A 17,071-nucleotide genomic window follows, 5' to 3' on the forward strand; every position below is an offset into this window, starting at 1 on the left:
CGTCAATATAGTTGCAAAAATGGACTCGGTCATTCAAACTGAATTCCATAGTTTGCTTGGATCTCTTTAGAATGTTGTATCTTTGTTATAATCCAGAATCCTGTCTAAGATAACACAAATATTTATATTCTCTTGGGTTCTTCTTTACTGGAATAGTTTATGATTAACTTTTTATATTTGAGCCATCTACTCCTAGGCTAATCAAGATTAATACTACCACCCCCCAGGCTCAGAATTGCATATGCCATAGAGACTTTTGATTTTAGGGCAAGTTGTTAGTTTTGCAGAATCTCAGCTCTCTCATTGGAAGTTAAATCTTTCCTAATTACTAGGTGTCCTGATTCGTTACTCCTCTGGTGTGAGTGTAGTCTCACCAAACGGTAAGGGAATATTCTAGATTCCCTGAGGCTCTTTGCAACCTCAGGATTCCCTGGTAAAACATCCTCTGCTGTCCTCAGGACTAGGAAAGAAAAGTGTACTGGGCTTGAGAAGGAAACTCTTGGTTCGTGGAGCTGCAACGAGACTCAGCTCTGAAGAGTACAGAGGAAGGGTGGGGGTTTACAAAGCACCAACCAAGGGAGAGATAGTCAACTTACTGCCTTGTCATATGGTAATGTAGGTTGCAGAAGCTTGTGTGAGCTTAATGAGGTGTTGTACAAGTATCCAAGGTATGGCTGTCCCTTCTACGTGGGGAGGCCAAGATCAGAGAGATCTGGTACATCTTGGGGTGATAATAAAGAAATCTTAGAGGCCCGCTCATTGACCCCCAGAAATCTATGATATAGACCCCTAAATATGAGGGGAACATCAAGTCTTCCCTTGTTCAGTCTTTTTGGAGTTTAGATCTGTAGATGTTAGAAAAAATTCTCTTAGGCTTTGGATTTTGATTTCCCAGGCCCTTCTAACAAATTCCTTAAGGATAAGCAAGGTCGGATTCCATCACTTTCACCACAGACTGACAAGGGAGCCGCCTACTAGTCCAGATGGAGGGGAGTAAGTGGTCACAGTACGCGCAGGGCGGGGGATTGGGAGAAAGCAGCTGGCAAAGCATCTTGACAGTGGTTCTCGACCTATCAAACAGTCCTTTCATGGGGGTCGAAGATCAAATGTCCTGCTATCAGACATTTACACTACGATTCTTAGCAGTAACAAAATTACAGTTATGAAGTAGCCATGAAAATAATTTTATGGTTGGGGGTCACCATAACATCAGAAACTGTATTAGAGGCTCACAGCATCAGAAAGGGTGAAAACCACCTATCTAGAAGGAAGAAGATAACTCAGATGCCAACATTAGATTTAAAAATATGGACTAAGTTTGTGAGTGTGCACAGGACTGGACACAACCACTTTCTCACTGAATGTATAGAAAAGACACGGTGGAAAGATGAGGTTCACTTGACAGTTGAGTAGGAAAACAGTATTTATTGAAACAGAAGGAAAGATATATCCTGATTGGAAAGTCTAAGTGTGTTTAGTCATCTGGTAGTACAGTTGTTCAATCTACCTGAAGCAGGAAGAACTAGCAAAGGACTTGGAGGCTTTATGGTTACTGTGTTCATTGATGTTGAAGGCTAAGGTGTCTTAGTCCAATTTCTGTCGCTGTAACAGAACATCAGAGGCTGGGTAAAGAAGAGATGTTTATAATGCTCACAACTAAGAAGTAGTCATGGCAGCATGGTGTCAGCATCTGGTGGGGGCTTCTTAGTGCACTCACGTGGCAGCGGACATCCGTGGTTAGCAGAGCATGGCGGCTTCTCGGACATCCCGTGATTAGCAGAGCATGGCGGCTTCTTTTATACAGTCACGTGAACTGCCACACGGCTCTCACTCTCCGGATGAAATCTAATCCTAATCATCCCCCCAGGGCCTGACCTCCAGGTTCCCAACACAGGAAATCTGGAGGACAGTCCCAAGGCAAACACTACAACACAGACTTTGGACTTTATTGGGTGGGTCCCAGGGAATGGAGACTTCGGCCAGCTAGGACCCTGCTGAAGGCCTGGCTAGCTCTGGAGTCTGGTGGGGCTGGTGGGAATGGGGAAAAAACGTGCAAAATGGAAGTAAGAATTTGTAAAGTGACAGCTCCCCTGCTTAAAAAACAGCCACAAAGGCAACTTTCAGCGTGCCTTGGCACAGTCTCTATGTTTATAAATACACTGTATCTACATAGAGTGGAAGGAAAGCCTGTAGCACTTCCATATGCTGCTATAACATAACTCCCCTCAACTATTCCACTGGGAAACTTACTCCATACATTAGTAAGAAATAAAATACACAGCCAGAAAAAAAAATCTCTGCATCTTTCTATGAAAGTACTTGTGTGTGTGTGTGTGTGTGTTATATTTATGGGTATGCATGTGTGCACCGTGTGTATGCACATATGTGTATGCACTGTGCATGTGTAATTATATGTATGTATATGCACACGTGTGTATGCAATTGCATACATGTAGGCATGTGTGTGCACGTGTACACATGGTATGTATGCATCTGTGTGTTTGTATGAGTGTATGTGTGCATGCATCCACTTATTATTTAATGCATTTTGCAGCAAAATCTTAGACTTCAGAGGATGCATCCAATTCAGCTGAGGTACCCCTGTTTTTGTGTCAGTTAGACCTGGTGGTGGATGCAAGGGACTTCTGCTGAAGCAGAGGGAAATTCACTCACTGTGTTGTCAGTGGAAAATAAACTTGGTAGTTCCCAGAACAGTGACATTGTGGAGGCTCCTTAACGGCGGGCGAAAGCAACCGTGTGATTTGCATCTTTCCTTCTATCATCCGGTCAAGTCTGTTGAGTCTACTCTGTCATCTAATTTGAAACTTGAATCTCTTCCCTATCACCCACAAAATTCAACCCAGACTACCTTTTTGATCACAGCATGTCCAGTCAGAGTTAGGCCATCGGTGTCCCACGAAGCAATCAACTGGCCATTGTCTCATGTCTCCCTTCTCTCCCTTTGCTAAATACAACAAGGAGGTCCCAGACTCCTGCAGCAGCCGCAGCGGGACCCAATCCAATACTGATGAATGCAGGCTTTCCTCTTTAGGAATTTGGAATTCGTACCTTTGAACTTCCTTAAGGGTTCATAGTTTGTCTGCTCTCTTTTGAATTCCAGGGCTCAGGAGAGTGACAGCCACACATCAGCCAGCTATCTAGAAAGTACTTTTCGAGCTAGGGGTCAACCTGTATCCATCCCGGCATAATATGACCATGTTTCACATTGAGTTTTGACAGCATGAACATCAAACACAAGCTATTGCTTCTGACTGGCCAGAGTCCCTGAGTGGTGCAGCAGGAGCGGGTAAGTGTGTGACTCCTGGGGTGGAAGGGGCCATGGGAGGTCACTGCTGTCTGGAAACAGGGTGTCATTTTATCGTGGAGCATGGAAAATTGTTTTGATTTAAAAATATAACTTCACATGCACAAAATATGTAGCAACAGTAGTGCAAAGATTAAACAAACAAACAAGTATCTTAACGTTGTCCCTATAATGGAGCCTGTGTCCAAATCCCCAGTTAGTTCTTATTCATAAGTATTTATACAACTTACAGGGTGGGAGTTATCCTTCTGAATAAAATGTATTTCATGAAGCAATTATGGGTTTTTTTTTTCTGTTGCTGTCTGGATTTCCTGAGTTTTAATACTAGCTCTATAATATCTCAGCTAATTAGATATGCACTAAGTTCTTGACTTCTCCTATGATTGATATTCAGATTGCTTTGTTACTCCCCCTCCTCCCCCTTCTCCCCTCCTCCCCCTCCTTCCTCACCCCTCCCCCTTCCTCCCTCCTGTCTTCTCTCTTCCCTCCCTCCTTTCTCCCTTCTTCCTCCCTTCTCTCTCCTTCTTCCCTCCATCCCTCTTCCTTCCTTCCCTCCTCCTTCCTTTCTCTCTCCCTCCTCCATCCTTCCCTCCTCCACTTTTCCTCCCTCCCTCCTCCCTCCATTCCTCCTCCCTTCCCTTTCCATCTCTCCCACTGTTCCTCCTCCATTTTCTCTCTTCCTCTCTGGTCTCTTTGGAAAACATCCCATAAATTCTTCTCTTCTTTTAGTTTGATTCTTTCAGACTAAATCTACCCAGATCTACGTTACTGCCATGGGGCTGAGCTTTTGTTCAACTGTAAAGCTCACTGAGACTGTGGTACACTGGTGCTGCATTGGCGCCATAATGATGCAGTGCCCCGCCTCTCAGGGCTCTCTTGCTGTCTCTTCCCTCTGGCTTGCAAAGGGTGCCATGCAGGCCACAGTGGGGGAATTGTCATGAAGTCTTACTCGGCTGTGGTCCCTGCAAGCTGCAGTACTGACTCGACAGGAAGTGTCCCTGGGGCAGTAGCGGCAAGTCTCTTATGAGGGTAGCTAACTGTTATGAGGGAGCGGAGGCCTCCGCCTCAGGATGGAATCCATGTATGATACTGCAAACCTGGTCAAAAGCTGGTGACTGGGAGGGAGTCATGGACTTACTAAATACTAAAACTGTTGCTATTGTTCTGCTAAATGGATATAATGTGCCCATCAAATTGTAATCTAAATAATTATGCTTATTTCCTTGCTACTATTAGCTTTGGTCAGAGACAGTCCTTTTGGCAGTGGACAGTAGTAACTGCAGAAATTCATAACTGATCAAAGTGATGAAATTAAGAGACTATTGCACACTCAGGCATGGATGGGGAGATTCTGTACTATCCCTCCTAGGCTCAGCCATGGGTGAGAGACTCTGTACTACCCACTCCTAGGCTCAGCAGATAAATCTGAATACACCCAGGCAAAGTGCTATCCCATACAGAAGAACAAAGAACTGCGAAGCCAGACGCCCTTGTCTTGGAGCTGCCTTTACAGGCTGTATTTCTTACTAAAGGATGCCATGTTCTCTGTTCACAGCAACACTGTGGTCTCCCTGACCCCAGCACCATTACCCAGGACATTCAAAGGAAAGAACTTGTGCTCTTCTAGTATTACTAGTAATAATGACCATTCGTTTGCTGAGTTAGTTCTCATGATCTGGATTTTATGATGTAACACAATATAACCTTCTCAGTGAGAATCTGAGATGGTTTCTTTTTATATACAATGTAACCCTCTCAGTGATGCTGTGAGCGGTTACTTTGATATACAATGTAACCCTCTCAGTGATAATGTGAGATGGTTACTTTTTATATACAATGTAACCTTCTCAGTGATAATGTGAGAGGGTTACTTTTATTGCCCTCACTGTTTCTCACAACAGAGCCTTAAAGATGTAAAAATAACATGCCAGGCTCACACAAGTTAAAAAATAATGAAGGGAGAAGCTGGGTGGGTGTTCACCCTTGTAACCCCAATATTTGGAAAGCGGAGGCAGGAAGATTATGAGTTCAAAACCAGTCTGAGTTACACAGGAGTTCTGCAGGCAGGCTAGGAACTCAGTCAGCTTAGCTGCAGGATTACTGTCTCTGAACTGAGTTCCCCTCTCCCTAGGCAAGCTCTAAGCTCTGTGAATGCAAAGTCTTTGTTCTGATGGTGACTACAGGAGAACATTGTTTTGTTGAGGAAGCCTTACAGGCCAAGTCACAAGTCTCTTCAACATGGCCTCTCTTGTTTGTCAACCCTCATGGTCAGGCCTTACCTTCTCCTGGTCCCCAGGCAGCACTGAGATGATGGCACGGATCTCTTTTGAGAAGGCTGTTCTGGGGTACACATGAAGGAGTTCTGGGCCACGCATGCAGCTCTGGAGGACACATGGAGCAAGAACACATTGTTTTAGTTTGTATTATTCATCGACACGCTCCTCCCAGAAGTTCGTTTTTGTTCTCCTTGGATATTTTTATTTCTAGTCACACCAGAGAATGCAGTACTGCATACCTAGATGCCTAAGCAGCGAACAACCTTCTCTATATTCCAACACATGGCGTGCTCACACACTTCCTGTTTGAGAAATTATTAGCAATGAGCCTGAATCCAAATAGAGAGAAGTTGTCTGTGGCTGGGATCCCAAGAAAAGTGATCCCACACAGGGGTCATGAGCAAGTGATTTACAGAGGAAGTGCTCCTGGGGAGAGCCAGTAACCGAGTAGGAGAGCCAGACGAGGAAAGGAGGAACACAGAGCAAAGGTGTGTGGACATCTGCTCCCGCCTGACCCCAGGGGACCTCAGGAGTATTAATTATACCTCAGACTTGGACTCTAGCAAGGCAGGGAGTTGAACTTTGGTACTCTTCTGCCCAGCAGGCACTGGTTTTAAGGCTGTGACCATGCACATCTGGCTCCCTAGACTTAAATAAACCAGGCAGCTGCTGGGGAGTCCTCTGGGGAAGATGGTAAGAGTGAACTGCTGCAGAAAAGGTAGGCAGAAGTGGTCTGGACATTCGGAACACACAGAGGCATCCTGTTCATATTGGCACAGAAAACAATGTCCAAACTACAGCCCAGTGGCTAAAACTGCATTCGTTGGAAGCTGGTCTGCATTTACATTCCAGCTTGGCTAGCCCAGATATACAACCTGGCCAGCTAAGACTTGGTTTCCTTTGAATAGGTGGGGGCGAGTGAAGACGAGATCTGTGTTGGAAGGATGACTTTGATGATGGTCACGAGCAGAGTTTTGGTAACTGTTAGCTCTTACCTCTGATTCAATACAAAGGTAAATTGTGGAACGTCCCCCAGCCCAGCTCAACCATATGCCTTTATCCTTGAAAGTTTGTTACCACTTTTTAAAAAAAGAATTTTCTGGTGTTACTGAAGCTGTGGATAGTTTTTTAAAAGTCCACACTTGCAACAAGACTTGACAAGCTTTGCAGAAAGCCACACAGTCTTCATCTCAACCTTGTCCAAGAGAGAGAACTCAGACAGCAGCGTCTTCTAAGTTCTCGCTCACCATTTCTTGCTGTTTTTAACATTCTAGGCTAGAAAGCTTTGAACGGATATTTTTTAAGGGAGAGAACATAATGAGTCCCTGGAGAGGAACAGAAAAACCAAGCCAGTTTCCACAATGATCAGTTCTCAGCCACTCGTGTTTCATCTGCACTGTAAACTTACCTCCTGCCTGTTATCTGAAGCAAATATTGGACACAGTTCCCATTGCATCCATGAATATTTTACTACATACTTCCAAAAGATAAGAACACTTTTGATTTTAAGTTAAAATTAGCACATGCTAAGGCTGCTCTTGTTTTTTTTAATGCAATGAGTTCACACCTGCGAGTTGTCACACTCATATAGTTGAGTGTGTCCATCCTTACGATCACACTGCTGATCAACCATGCCGTAAGAGACGACATTTATGAGAACAATACCATGACTACACCTTTTTTAAAAGCAGCAACAAATAAACTTTCAAGATACGTGTGACCCTGTCTCTTTATAATCATGAATAGCACCCAACCAATATGCTGGCACTTTAGTGTGTCCTGCACAGCTCGTGTTCTAGGCAGTCTCTACCCTTGGTTCTGACAAGAGTTCTAAATAAACAAGGCACTTCTCTACTGGCCAGTGATAGGATAGAGCTCAGGTCTGTACTAGCCAGCTCTCTACCACTGACAGTGTTTTGTCTTGTTTCATTTTGGGGAAGTTGTTTTGCTGTTACACAGGCTGGTCTTGAACTCAAGATCCTCCCAATTCCGCCTCCCTTGTTGCTGGATTTATTGCACTCAGCCAAAACGATTCATCCCACAACAATTTATTTATTCTCTTCTGCATATAACCACCTTCCTGTGCTACCCAGATCTCTCTCTTTGATGAAAATTTTGTGACACCCCCGGTTCTCATACAGTACAATTAACCATGCTAACACGACTTCACATTTTTAGGGGATGGAATATTTTAAGACGGTTCTCGCCTTTTTTTTTAATGACATAAAATTTTAACTCAACACTAGTTTTATTTCTTATGAAAATAGCTGCAATGGTAGAACCGAAAGGGAGGGTAAGTCTTTTGCTAATGTGGGTGTGATGGTAAATGCCCGTGAGGTCGGCATCTTGGAGCCTGAGACAGGAGGATCAAGACCAGGCTGGGATCCATAGTGCGATCCTGCCCCAAAGAGGAGGGAGAGGAAGAGGAGGGTGAAGAGGGAGAAGAGGAAGAGGAGGCAGATGGATGAGGAGGATGTGGAGGAGGACAAATCACAAGTGGGATAACCTTACTTCACAGATCAGAACGCTTAACAGAGTGGGAGAAACACTGCCATAAAAGTGGGGCTACCACTTGGAAATGCTGCTTCCGTTGAAGGGCTCCTTCCACCAGGTCAAGGGCAAGGCAGGAATATGACATTTCCCTCATCACAGGCCGCAGTGAACTTTAGTTCCCACCGGCTCAGGCGGCCACTAATCTACAGGCATCTTTATTCTGGATGTTTTGTGCAGCACTTCCTTTTGGTAGCTTTGCGTGCTGCTACCTGGTACTCATGCCCTATGGATAAGTCGGCAGAGAAGGAACCACATTCCAGTGACAAGAAGAATGAAGGAAAGGGCTGTGTGTGGACATTTAGCAGTCTCTGGTAACATGATGTCTGGAAGAAGCAGCATTATTTGGTCCTGGCGCTCTGCATTGTCTCCGCCTTCCTCCTGTCTCCGCCCTCCTCCTGTCTCCGCCCTCCTCCTGTCTCCTCCCTCCCCCTGTCTCCGCCTTCCTCCTGTCTCCGCCCTCCTCCTGTCTCCGCCTTCCTCCTGTCTCCGCCCTCCTCCTGTCTCCTCCCTCCCCCTGTCTCCGCCTTCCTCCTGTCTCCGCCCTCCTCCTGTCTCCTCCCTCCCCCTGTCTCCGCCTGCCTCCTGTCTCCGCCCTCCTCCTGTCTCCGCCCTCCTCCTGTCTCCGCCCTCCTCCTCTCTCCACCCTCCTCCTGTCTCCGCCCTCCCCCTGTCTCCGCCTTCCTCCGGTCTCCATCTTCAGTCCAGTAGAGCATTCAGACCTCTCAGCTACACTGCCCATCCCTACCTCACACACCCCATACCCCACCCTTCTGGCTCCTCCCCCCGCCCCCACGCAGCTCTGAAACAGACCCACAGAACTGACAGAAAGCAGATGCAGCGTGCTCTTCCAAGCGCAGGTCCACCACAGCTGGCTTCTTCTTGCTACTCAAACCAAACAAACACAAAAACAGAATTAAGCCACGCCCCTGTCCCCACCCCATGCAGGAAGGATTGAGGAAGCGAATAGAAAGCGACACTGGCCTGGAATTATCAAGACTGAGTGCTGAGGCCAGCCACACTGACTGCCTCCTGGACCAAAGCCAGGGCTGTCAGAGAACGGGTGTGGAGAAGTGCTGAGATGGGTCTTGAGTGGGCAGCGAAGAGAGTTTGCCATGCCAGGAAACTCAAAATTGTGCCAACTGTTGGGAGATGCTCAGAGTTTTCATGGCATGGTGGATACAACGCAAGTGCGGAAGTGCTGTGCCAGCCCTTCTGCTGTGGCTGAACTGTGCACCCCAAACTCATATGATGACTCCTCAGTCCCCAGGGCCTCAGAGTGTGGCTGGTTACAGACAAAGAGCCCACAAAGCGGCGACCGAGTCTATTGGGATATTAGGGTTGACCAGAATCAAATCTGGATGTTCTTTGAACCAGGACGGGATCACATGAGCGAAGAGAAATGGTCAAAGAAAGAAAGAGACAGGAAGAGCCTGGGTACCATCCCGCCGAGGAGGGAGGTCCTAAATGAAACAGTTTCTGCTGGCACCTGAATTGGAAGCCTCCAAACTTCAGTGTTGTGGGAAGATTAAGTCTTTGTTTAAAGCTGGGCGGTGGTGGCGGCGGATGCCTGTAATCCCAGCACTCTGGGAGGCAGAGGCAGGTGGATTTCTGAGTTCGAGGTCAGCCTGGTCTACAGAGTGAATTCCGGGACAGCCAGGGCTACACAGAGAAACCCTGTCTCAAGAAAACCAAATCCAAAAAAACCAAAAAAAAAAAAAGGTTTTGTTTAAGACATCCAGTCTATGGCATCTCATTATAGAGACCCTAGAACCTAGCCCAGCATTTACCTTCCAATGTCATTAACTATCCTGAGCCTCTGCTTTCTTCAGTATCAAAGGGTCTGGCTACAGTGCCTGCTTTTTAGCATTAAGAAGAACTAAATGAGTTGTCTATGAAGAACCAGAACAGTACCCGTCATACAGTAAGCTCTATGTGGGTGATGGATTGGTGCATATGTGTATTTACATGTAAATGTGTGATATTGGCAGGCCTACCCTCCATTGTCCTTCCTTTATTAACCACTAGAGAATAAGAATAAATAATCTGATATGAGCCCAACAGCAGATTAGACATACACAAAACCCTGAGCAAGACAGATTGGTGTCTTCTGATCTTACTGAGCTTGTGCTCTGGTAGAAGAAAGCTACAATAACTAAGTTTTTAAAAACATTCTGTAATGGCTGTAATTCCTGATTGTGCTGAATGCTCTGATGGGAAACAACTAGCAATGAGAAAGGAAATAGAAGGTGAAAGAGAGTCTCGGTCACATGGAAGAACTTCCCAGACAGCGACCTGGTGCAAAGGGAAAGAGTTTGACCTGGGCTAGCCTGGTGCCAGAGCCATTGTTGCTGGAACACATTGAGGTTGGGTCTTGGGGCCAGGATAAGGCTGAAGTCCTGTCCAGGCTCCAGACCACAAAGCACCTTGCAGCCAGGGGGAGGTGTTTGAGTTTCATTTTAGTGCAGAGAGAAGCCGATTTAGAAAAGTGTGCTTGTGTAATATGCTTGTTTTTAACCACTGTGGCTGCTGAGGGGAAGATCATTGAGGAGAAGTGAGTGTAAACACAAGGAGACAAGTTCTAAATAGTAACAGGAAGAAGAAAGGTGATGGTAAAGGAAGGGCAGTTCAGGGGAAGAGCTTATCACGCCTGTGCCTCTGTGTGAGTGTGCATGAGCATATGTGTGTGGGTGTGCACGTGTGTAGAATGCCAGCATTGTACTCCAGTGTCATGTGGTTTCCATGGAGAACTGTGGGCTCTCCCATGTCTTTTCTCATAGGGTTAGGCTGCCCTTCCATCTCACTCCATTCCTGTCAAGATACACACCACACCTCTGGATAGAGCTTTGATGGACGGCGGAGTCCAGGGCTGCTGTATAGGGAGTCATCCTCACAAAGAGATCAAGGGAGAGACAACATCCCTGGCCTAGAGAATGGCCAGGTGTTTGTCCATCATGGCTAGCTGGTTCTGAAGGTCAGTGGGCATTAGCATTGGCAACGATAGAGAACCTTTGGAAGAAGCATGGTGCCTCTACTGAGACTCTCCTTGGCTCTGCCTCTTTCTCTTTCCCAGCCCTACATGACAGTGGTAGAGGGAAGTCTATAATGTGACTATTCTCCCCAGACTTCCTGGTTAGGCTAGATACAGTAAATGTATTCAAATATTCTAAATCTCTCTAGTAAGGCTAGGTATAGTAAATGTATGTCTCACGGGTGACATTTCGGGGCCACGATGGTCTTCGCAGGGTGAGCTTATCCTATGTCAGTCAAGAAGCTTCTGCATGTGCAGCCATGGCTTTCCTTCTCTGGCTTAGGGCAAGGGCAACACCCCCCCCCCCGGGGCAAATGGGGCAAGAATTTCATGATGCAGAAACTTTAAAATACTAGATAAATATGTGTTGGGTGGAAGTAAGAGTGGACTGTTCTTACAGAACGTAAGTGTCCATGGAAGTGAGTTTCCATGGAAGTAAGTTTCCTGTGCTCACTGAACACTTGAAGCCTGAGGAAGAGCACAAGCGCCTCTTCAATCAGCAGGGGTGGTTTGAAACTCTGGTTCAAAGAAAGTCACAAGCAACCTTGCTAATCATAGCTAAAAAGACCCGAGTCCTCTGCCAACAAGCCCCACCTCACCCCCCCACTCCCACCCCACCACCACCACCACCCCCACCACCACCCCCATCACCACCCCACCCCCTCCACCTCCCCCTTCCCCCCTCCCCCCCAGGTTGGTTGCCTGGCAACCAGAACGCATCCTCCTTGTTCAATGACTGAGGCTTTAATTCAACAACCAAGGCTGTTCTTGATGTCATTTACAATTCAGACTCATCTGTGTACCTCTACTGGCAAAGGACTCATCTCCATCTCAGACCCCTACTGAGTGGGTAAATCTGTACCAGAAATGGTAGTCTGTGAGAGCTGGAAGATTGTCTCACGTCCATTTCACAGCTGGGACCCAGAGAAGTCGAGCTCACCCAGTTAACAGGACAAGAACTCTCCTGTATGCAGTCTACTGCCAGGAGCCTGTTGGGTAATTTCAACACCTTCATTTGACCCCCACAGGGACCTGCTCACCCAGTACTCAAGGACCTAGCTTGCCTATTGATCATGCAAAACGGCCCTGTATGCCTATGGAATTACACCCAAGCTCACTAACTCACAATCAGCAGGAATCATGCTGAGCCCGTGGAGATCATCATCGAGCAAGACTAAAACGAGGGTCCTAGTTACTCTCACGTACTGTATCCATAGCGACAAAAGCTACTGGCAGAAGGCAGCCAAGGAAAGGTTCAGAAGGTCAAAGGCTCTGAGTACAAAGGGCTGCCTGCAGGGGAGTGCAGGGGCTAGGATCTGGGAAGACCCAGGTCCAGGATGCAGGGGCGGTTGTTAATGCCCTTCTTTTAATAAGTACCTTTAAAAAACACAGGGTGTGAAAAGTACTGACGTGTGTGTGTGTGTGTGTGTGTGTGTGTGTACAGGGCTGATCTGTACAGCAAACCAGCTATCAGTGGCGATCACGCTCTGAGAAGGGCCTGGCTTTCAGGGACCTGTTTTTTTGTTTGTTTGGGGTTTTTTTTTGTTTGTTTGTTTTTTTAAAGAATCATCAAGTTTATTGTTACTTTTGTTCTGGGAAAAAGGACCCCAAGTGCACTTGGGATTCGTGGAGCATGGTGCTAACTGTCCCCAGGCCCCCTCCACAAGTCACCATGGTGCCAAAAGAGTTGAACATCCTTCAAGGACAAAGGGTAGGGAGGAGGTGTTCAAATCAGGCTTTGAGAGTCAGGTGGGCAGCCTGGGCTTTCTGAGAGGGGAAGATGAGAGGGTGTGCAGCTCAGGAAGCAGCAATGAGTGCCTGAGTGCTCGTCCTCACTGTGATGAACCTGCCCATGGGGACCCCCTCAGAAGGGGGTGGAGACACAAATGTAGATCTCAGACAAACGCCAGCCCAGTGAGCTTGCTTTCAGGGGTGGGTTCAGGCTCAGAGCATAAAGCCGTGATCTTGGGCTAACCTTCTGAGGGTGAAGCATGTATCCAGCGTAGGAAATGATCAGGCCATGCCAAACAACTGGACAGATTTTTTTGCCTTGGTTTCTGAGACAAGGTTTCATGTAGCTGTAGGGACCCTGAACTCACGATATACGTAAGGATGACTCGAACTTCCGATTCTCCTTCCGCACCTCCTGAGTGTCCAGCTTAATCGGTGCTGAGATGAACACTGGTGAGAACTCATAAAACACTCTGCTGCCTGAGCGGCATCCCAGGCCATCTGCAGGGGCATTGTCCTGTCGCTTGTGGCAAGAATGAAGGTTTGGAGGACAATAAAATATAATTTTCATATTCATTTTTAGAAATAAAATTATCTTAAAGACCACATGTGTATTATTTATAATGACCCTTTCCTATGATAACCTGGTGTGTGTGTGTGCGCGCGCACACGCACTTGTATGCATGAACGCATGTCTGTCTGTCTTTTGTTGGGAGCTAAACACAGGACCTCATGCAAGGTAGTCAAGTACACTACCAGTTAACTAGTCCCTTAGCCTATGACCTGCCTTTAAATTTAAATGAGGAGAAGGAGTTAATGATTTGTAATACTAAAAAGCAGAAACATGAGGCAGACTTCAGGTACACTGTGATATAATTTGACCAAATCCTACCTTTAATCCTCTTTGATGTTATTAGTTCTTTTCCTCCTCCATATACAGGTGTGGTCTAAAAGCTGGTATCCCAGGATAGCTTCTCTCTCTCTCTCTCTCTCTTTCTCTCTCTCTCTCTCTCTCTCTCTCTCTCTCTCTCTCTCTCTCACACACACACACACACACACACACACACTTCCTGTGCTGGACATGTAGGGTGTAGTCACTCTATATAAGTCACCAACAACAGAATGAAAGAAACAATTCCTTCTGAGTCCAGCTTAGTGACGTCATGGGTTGATCTGTTTACTTCTAGAAACACGAGGGAAGGTCGACTTCACAGCAGCCAAGTCCCTGAAAAGTCCCACCCACCGTGGATTCCCACCTCCCAAAGCTGCATAGACCAAGTTCCCACCAGTTTCCTGTGGCTGGAATCTCAGACCAGGGTCTGGTGACCTTCCTCTCGCTTCTGCCAGGAGTTAATGTGCCTGATCCTGTAAGGGTCACCTCCAGATAACTACAGCTGCTGTGATTTCAGGGTGACAATGGCCACATCACACTATTAAGATAACAAATCTTGCAATTCTTTTTGAGACAAGATCTCTCACTGTGTAGCTGGCCTTGAACTCATGATCTTCCCACCCCTCCTCCACAGTGCTGAAGACTACTGGTATGCATGGCTCTGTCCAGCTCCCAACAAAATGCAAGGGTATTTAATCCCTTGTCCAACCATTAACAACAACAAAAAACAAACAAACAAACAGACATTTCACTTAGTGGACTGATTTAAGTCTCCTCCCATGAGCCAAGTGGCATAGCTAGAGAAACAGGAGTTAACTGGCTCCGACAACTGAAGCCATTCCCATGGCTAGGATCAGTCTACCCAAAGTACAGGACAGCTGCCCAGGGGGAGCAAACTCTGAGGAGGCAAACGGTCACTACAGTAGAGCAGAGAAGAGATTTTATGAAGAATATATGGGAGAGCAGGCCTCCCCTCGTTAACACTATCAAAACAGAACCCCGGCATGCAAGTCAGCATTGAAACTGATGTCATCTGTTTGACAAGGAGAAGTAGTTTAAGTGGACAGGAGGTGTGCATCTGTAATCTTAGCTATTCCAGTGGCTGAGGTTAGGGGAAGAAATGTCAGGAATTTAAGGCTAGCCTGAGCAACATACTAAGGATGTTTCTGCAATTAAAAGTGGTGGTATAATTATCAATCAAATTGTAAGGAAACCTTTAAATATGAACTTTTTAAAGATATAAATAAGTCAGAGAATTGAAAGGTAAAGGAAGAAACACATTCATGTATGCAGAATAAAATCATTAGAAAAGATTAAGAATTTCTGAATAACTTTGGGCAAAAGAGACTTTCATTTTCAACTAATCCTGGCAATACAGAGGCCATTAAAAAAAAAAAGAAACATTTGACTTTGCATTCAAACTATTTCATGTCAAAAAAACATCAAATGCCAAAGTGAACATAAAGAGGATACACTTAAGAGAATTTGTTAGGTACATCACAGAAGAATAATGTTAGCCCTGGTTATCAGAAAAATACCAGAGAAGTGGGGAACACCATCATACTGACTCTCTTTAAGTCTTTAAAAATAATAAGAACCAATCTTGGAGTGGGAAAAAAATAAGACTTTTTTTACATTGCTACAACCTTCTAGAAAGTTATCCAGAAATGTCAGTGATCTGGAGAACTACACAGCTCACATTATTTTGTTTTATTAGACAAAGTCTCTTGTGATCTAGGATGATCTTAGCCCAAAAACTCCCAATATCCAAGATAGAATCCACAGACCACATGAGGCTCAAGAAGAAAGAAGACCAAATTGCGAATACTTTGGTCCTTCTTAGAAGGGGGGAGGGGGAAGGAAATACCCATGGGAGGAGATACAGAAACAAAATGTGGAGTAGAAACTGAAGGAAAGGCCATTCAGAGACCGCCCCACCTGGGGATCCATCCCATATGCAGTTATCAAACTTAGACACTATTGTGGATGACAATAAGTGCTTACTGACAGGAGCCTGATGTAGCTGTCTCCTGAGAGGCTCTGCCAGAAGTGGATGCTCTCAGCCAACCACTGGACTGAGCACAGGGTCCCCAGTGAATGAGCTAGAGAAAGGACCCAAGGAGCTGAAGGGGTTTGCAACCCCATAGGAGAAACAACAGTATGAACCAACCAGAACCCCCAGAACTGCCAGGGACTAAACCACTGTCTTAGTTATGGTTTTACTGCTGTGAACAGACACCATGATCAAGGCAAGTCTTATAAATGACAACATTTAATTGGGGCTGGCTTACAGGTTCAGAGGTTCAGTCCATTATCAAGGTAGAAGCATGGCAGCGTCCAGGCAGGTGTGATACAGGAGGAGCTGAGGGTTCTACATCTTTAGCCAAAGGTAGGATACAGATTGGGCATCCTCAGGCATCTAGGAAGACGCTCTCCAAGCTCATCCCCACAGTGACACACTTCCTCCAACAAGGTCACACCTTCTAATAGTGCCACTCCCTGGGCTGAGTATATACAAACCATCACAACAACCAACCAAGAGTACACATGGAGGGACTCATAGCTCCAGCTGCATATGTAGCAGAGGATGGCCTTGTCGGACATCAATGAGAGGAGAGGCCCTTGGTCTTGTAAAGGCTGGATGCCCCAGTGTAGGGGAATGCCAGGACAGGGAAGAAGGAATGGGTGGGTTGGTGAGCAGAGGGAGGGGGAACGGGATGGGGGTTTTTTGGAGGGGAAACAAGGAAAGGGAATAACATTTGAAATGTAAATAAAGAAAATAGCTAATTAAAAAATACTGATCCTTCACCTCCACCTCCTTATGCCGGGATTTAGTATGTACCGCCATGGCCTATTTGAGGCACTGATGATAGCGTACAGGCTCTGTGCATGCTAGGATAGTTTAGTCTCTTTCAACTGAGCTACACCCTTAGCCCCACAACTAGGAGTTTGTTGCAATATTAAAAGCACACATACTTAAGTATATTTATCCTACATTTTGTTAATTGTGGGAACGAAATGGAATCAATCTAAATTTTATCAAAGAGTTTATTGTTAAATAAACTGTGATATGTCCGAACTATGGACTATCTGTGAGGTTTCGTAAAGTAACTTAGCTCAGCTAATTTGGCACTGAGAGTTGTCTCCATTTTCCTTTGGTTTATGAAAAGGCCAACAACGAAAAAAATCCACTGGCTGATACTGGGTTATTTAATGAAGGACTGAATGTTTCCCTTAAGATCGGGAGAGAGGAAAAATGTCCGCTC

This window comes from Apodemus sylvaticus, chromosome 11 (genome assembly GCF_947179515.1).
Source record: "Apodemus sylvaticus chromosome 11, mApoSyl1.1, whole genome shotgun sequence".
In the NCBI taxonomy this organism is placed as follows: Eukaryota; Metazoa; Chordata; class Mammalia; order Rodentia; family Muridae; genus Apodemus; species Apodemus sylvaticus.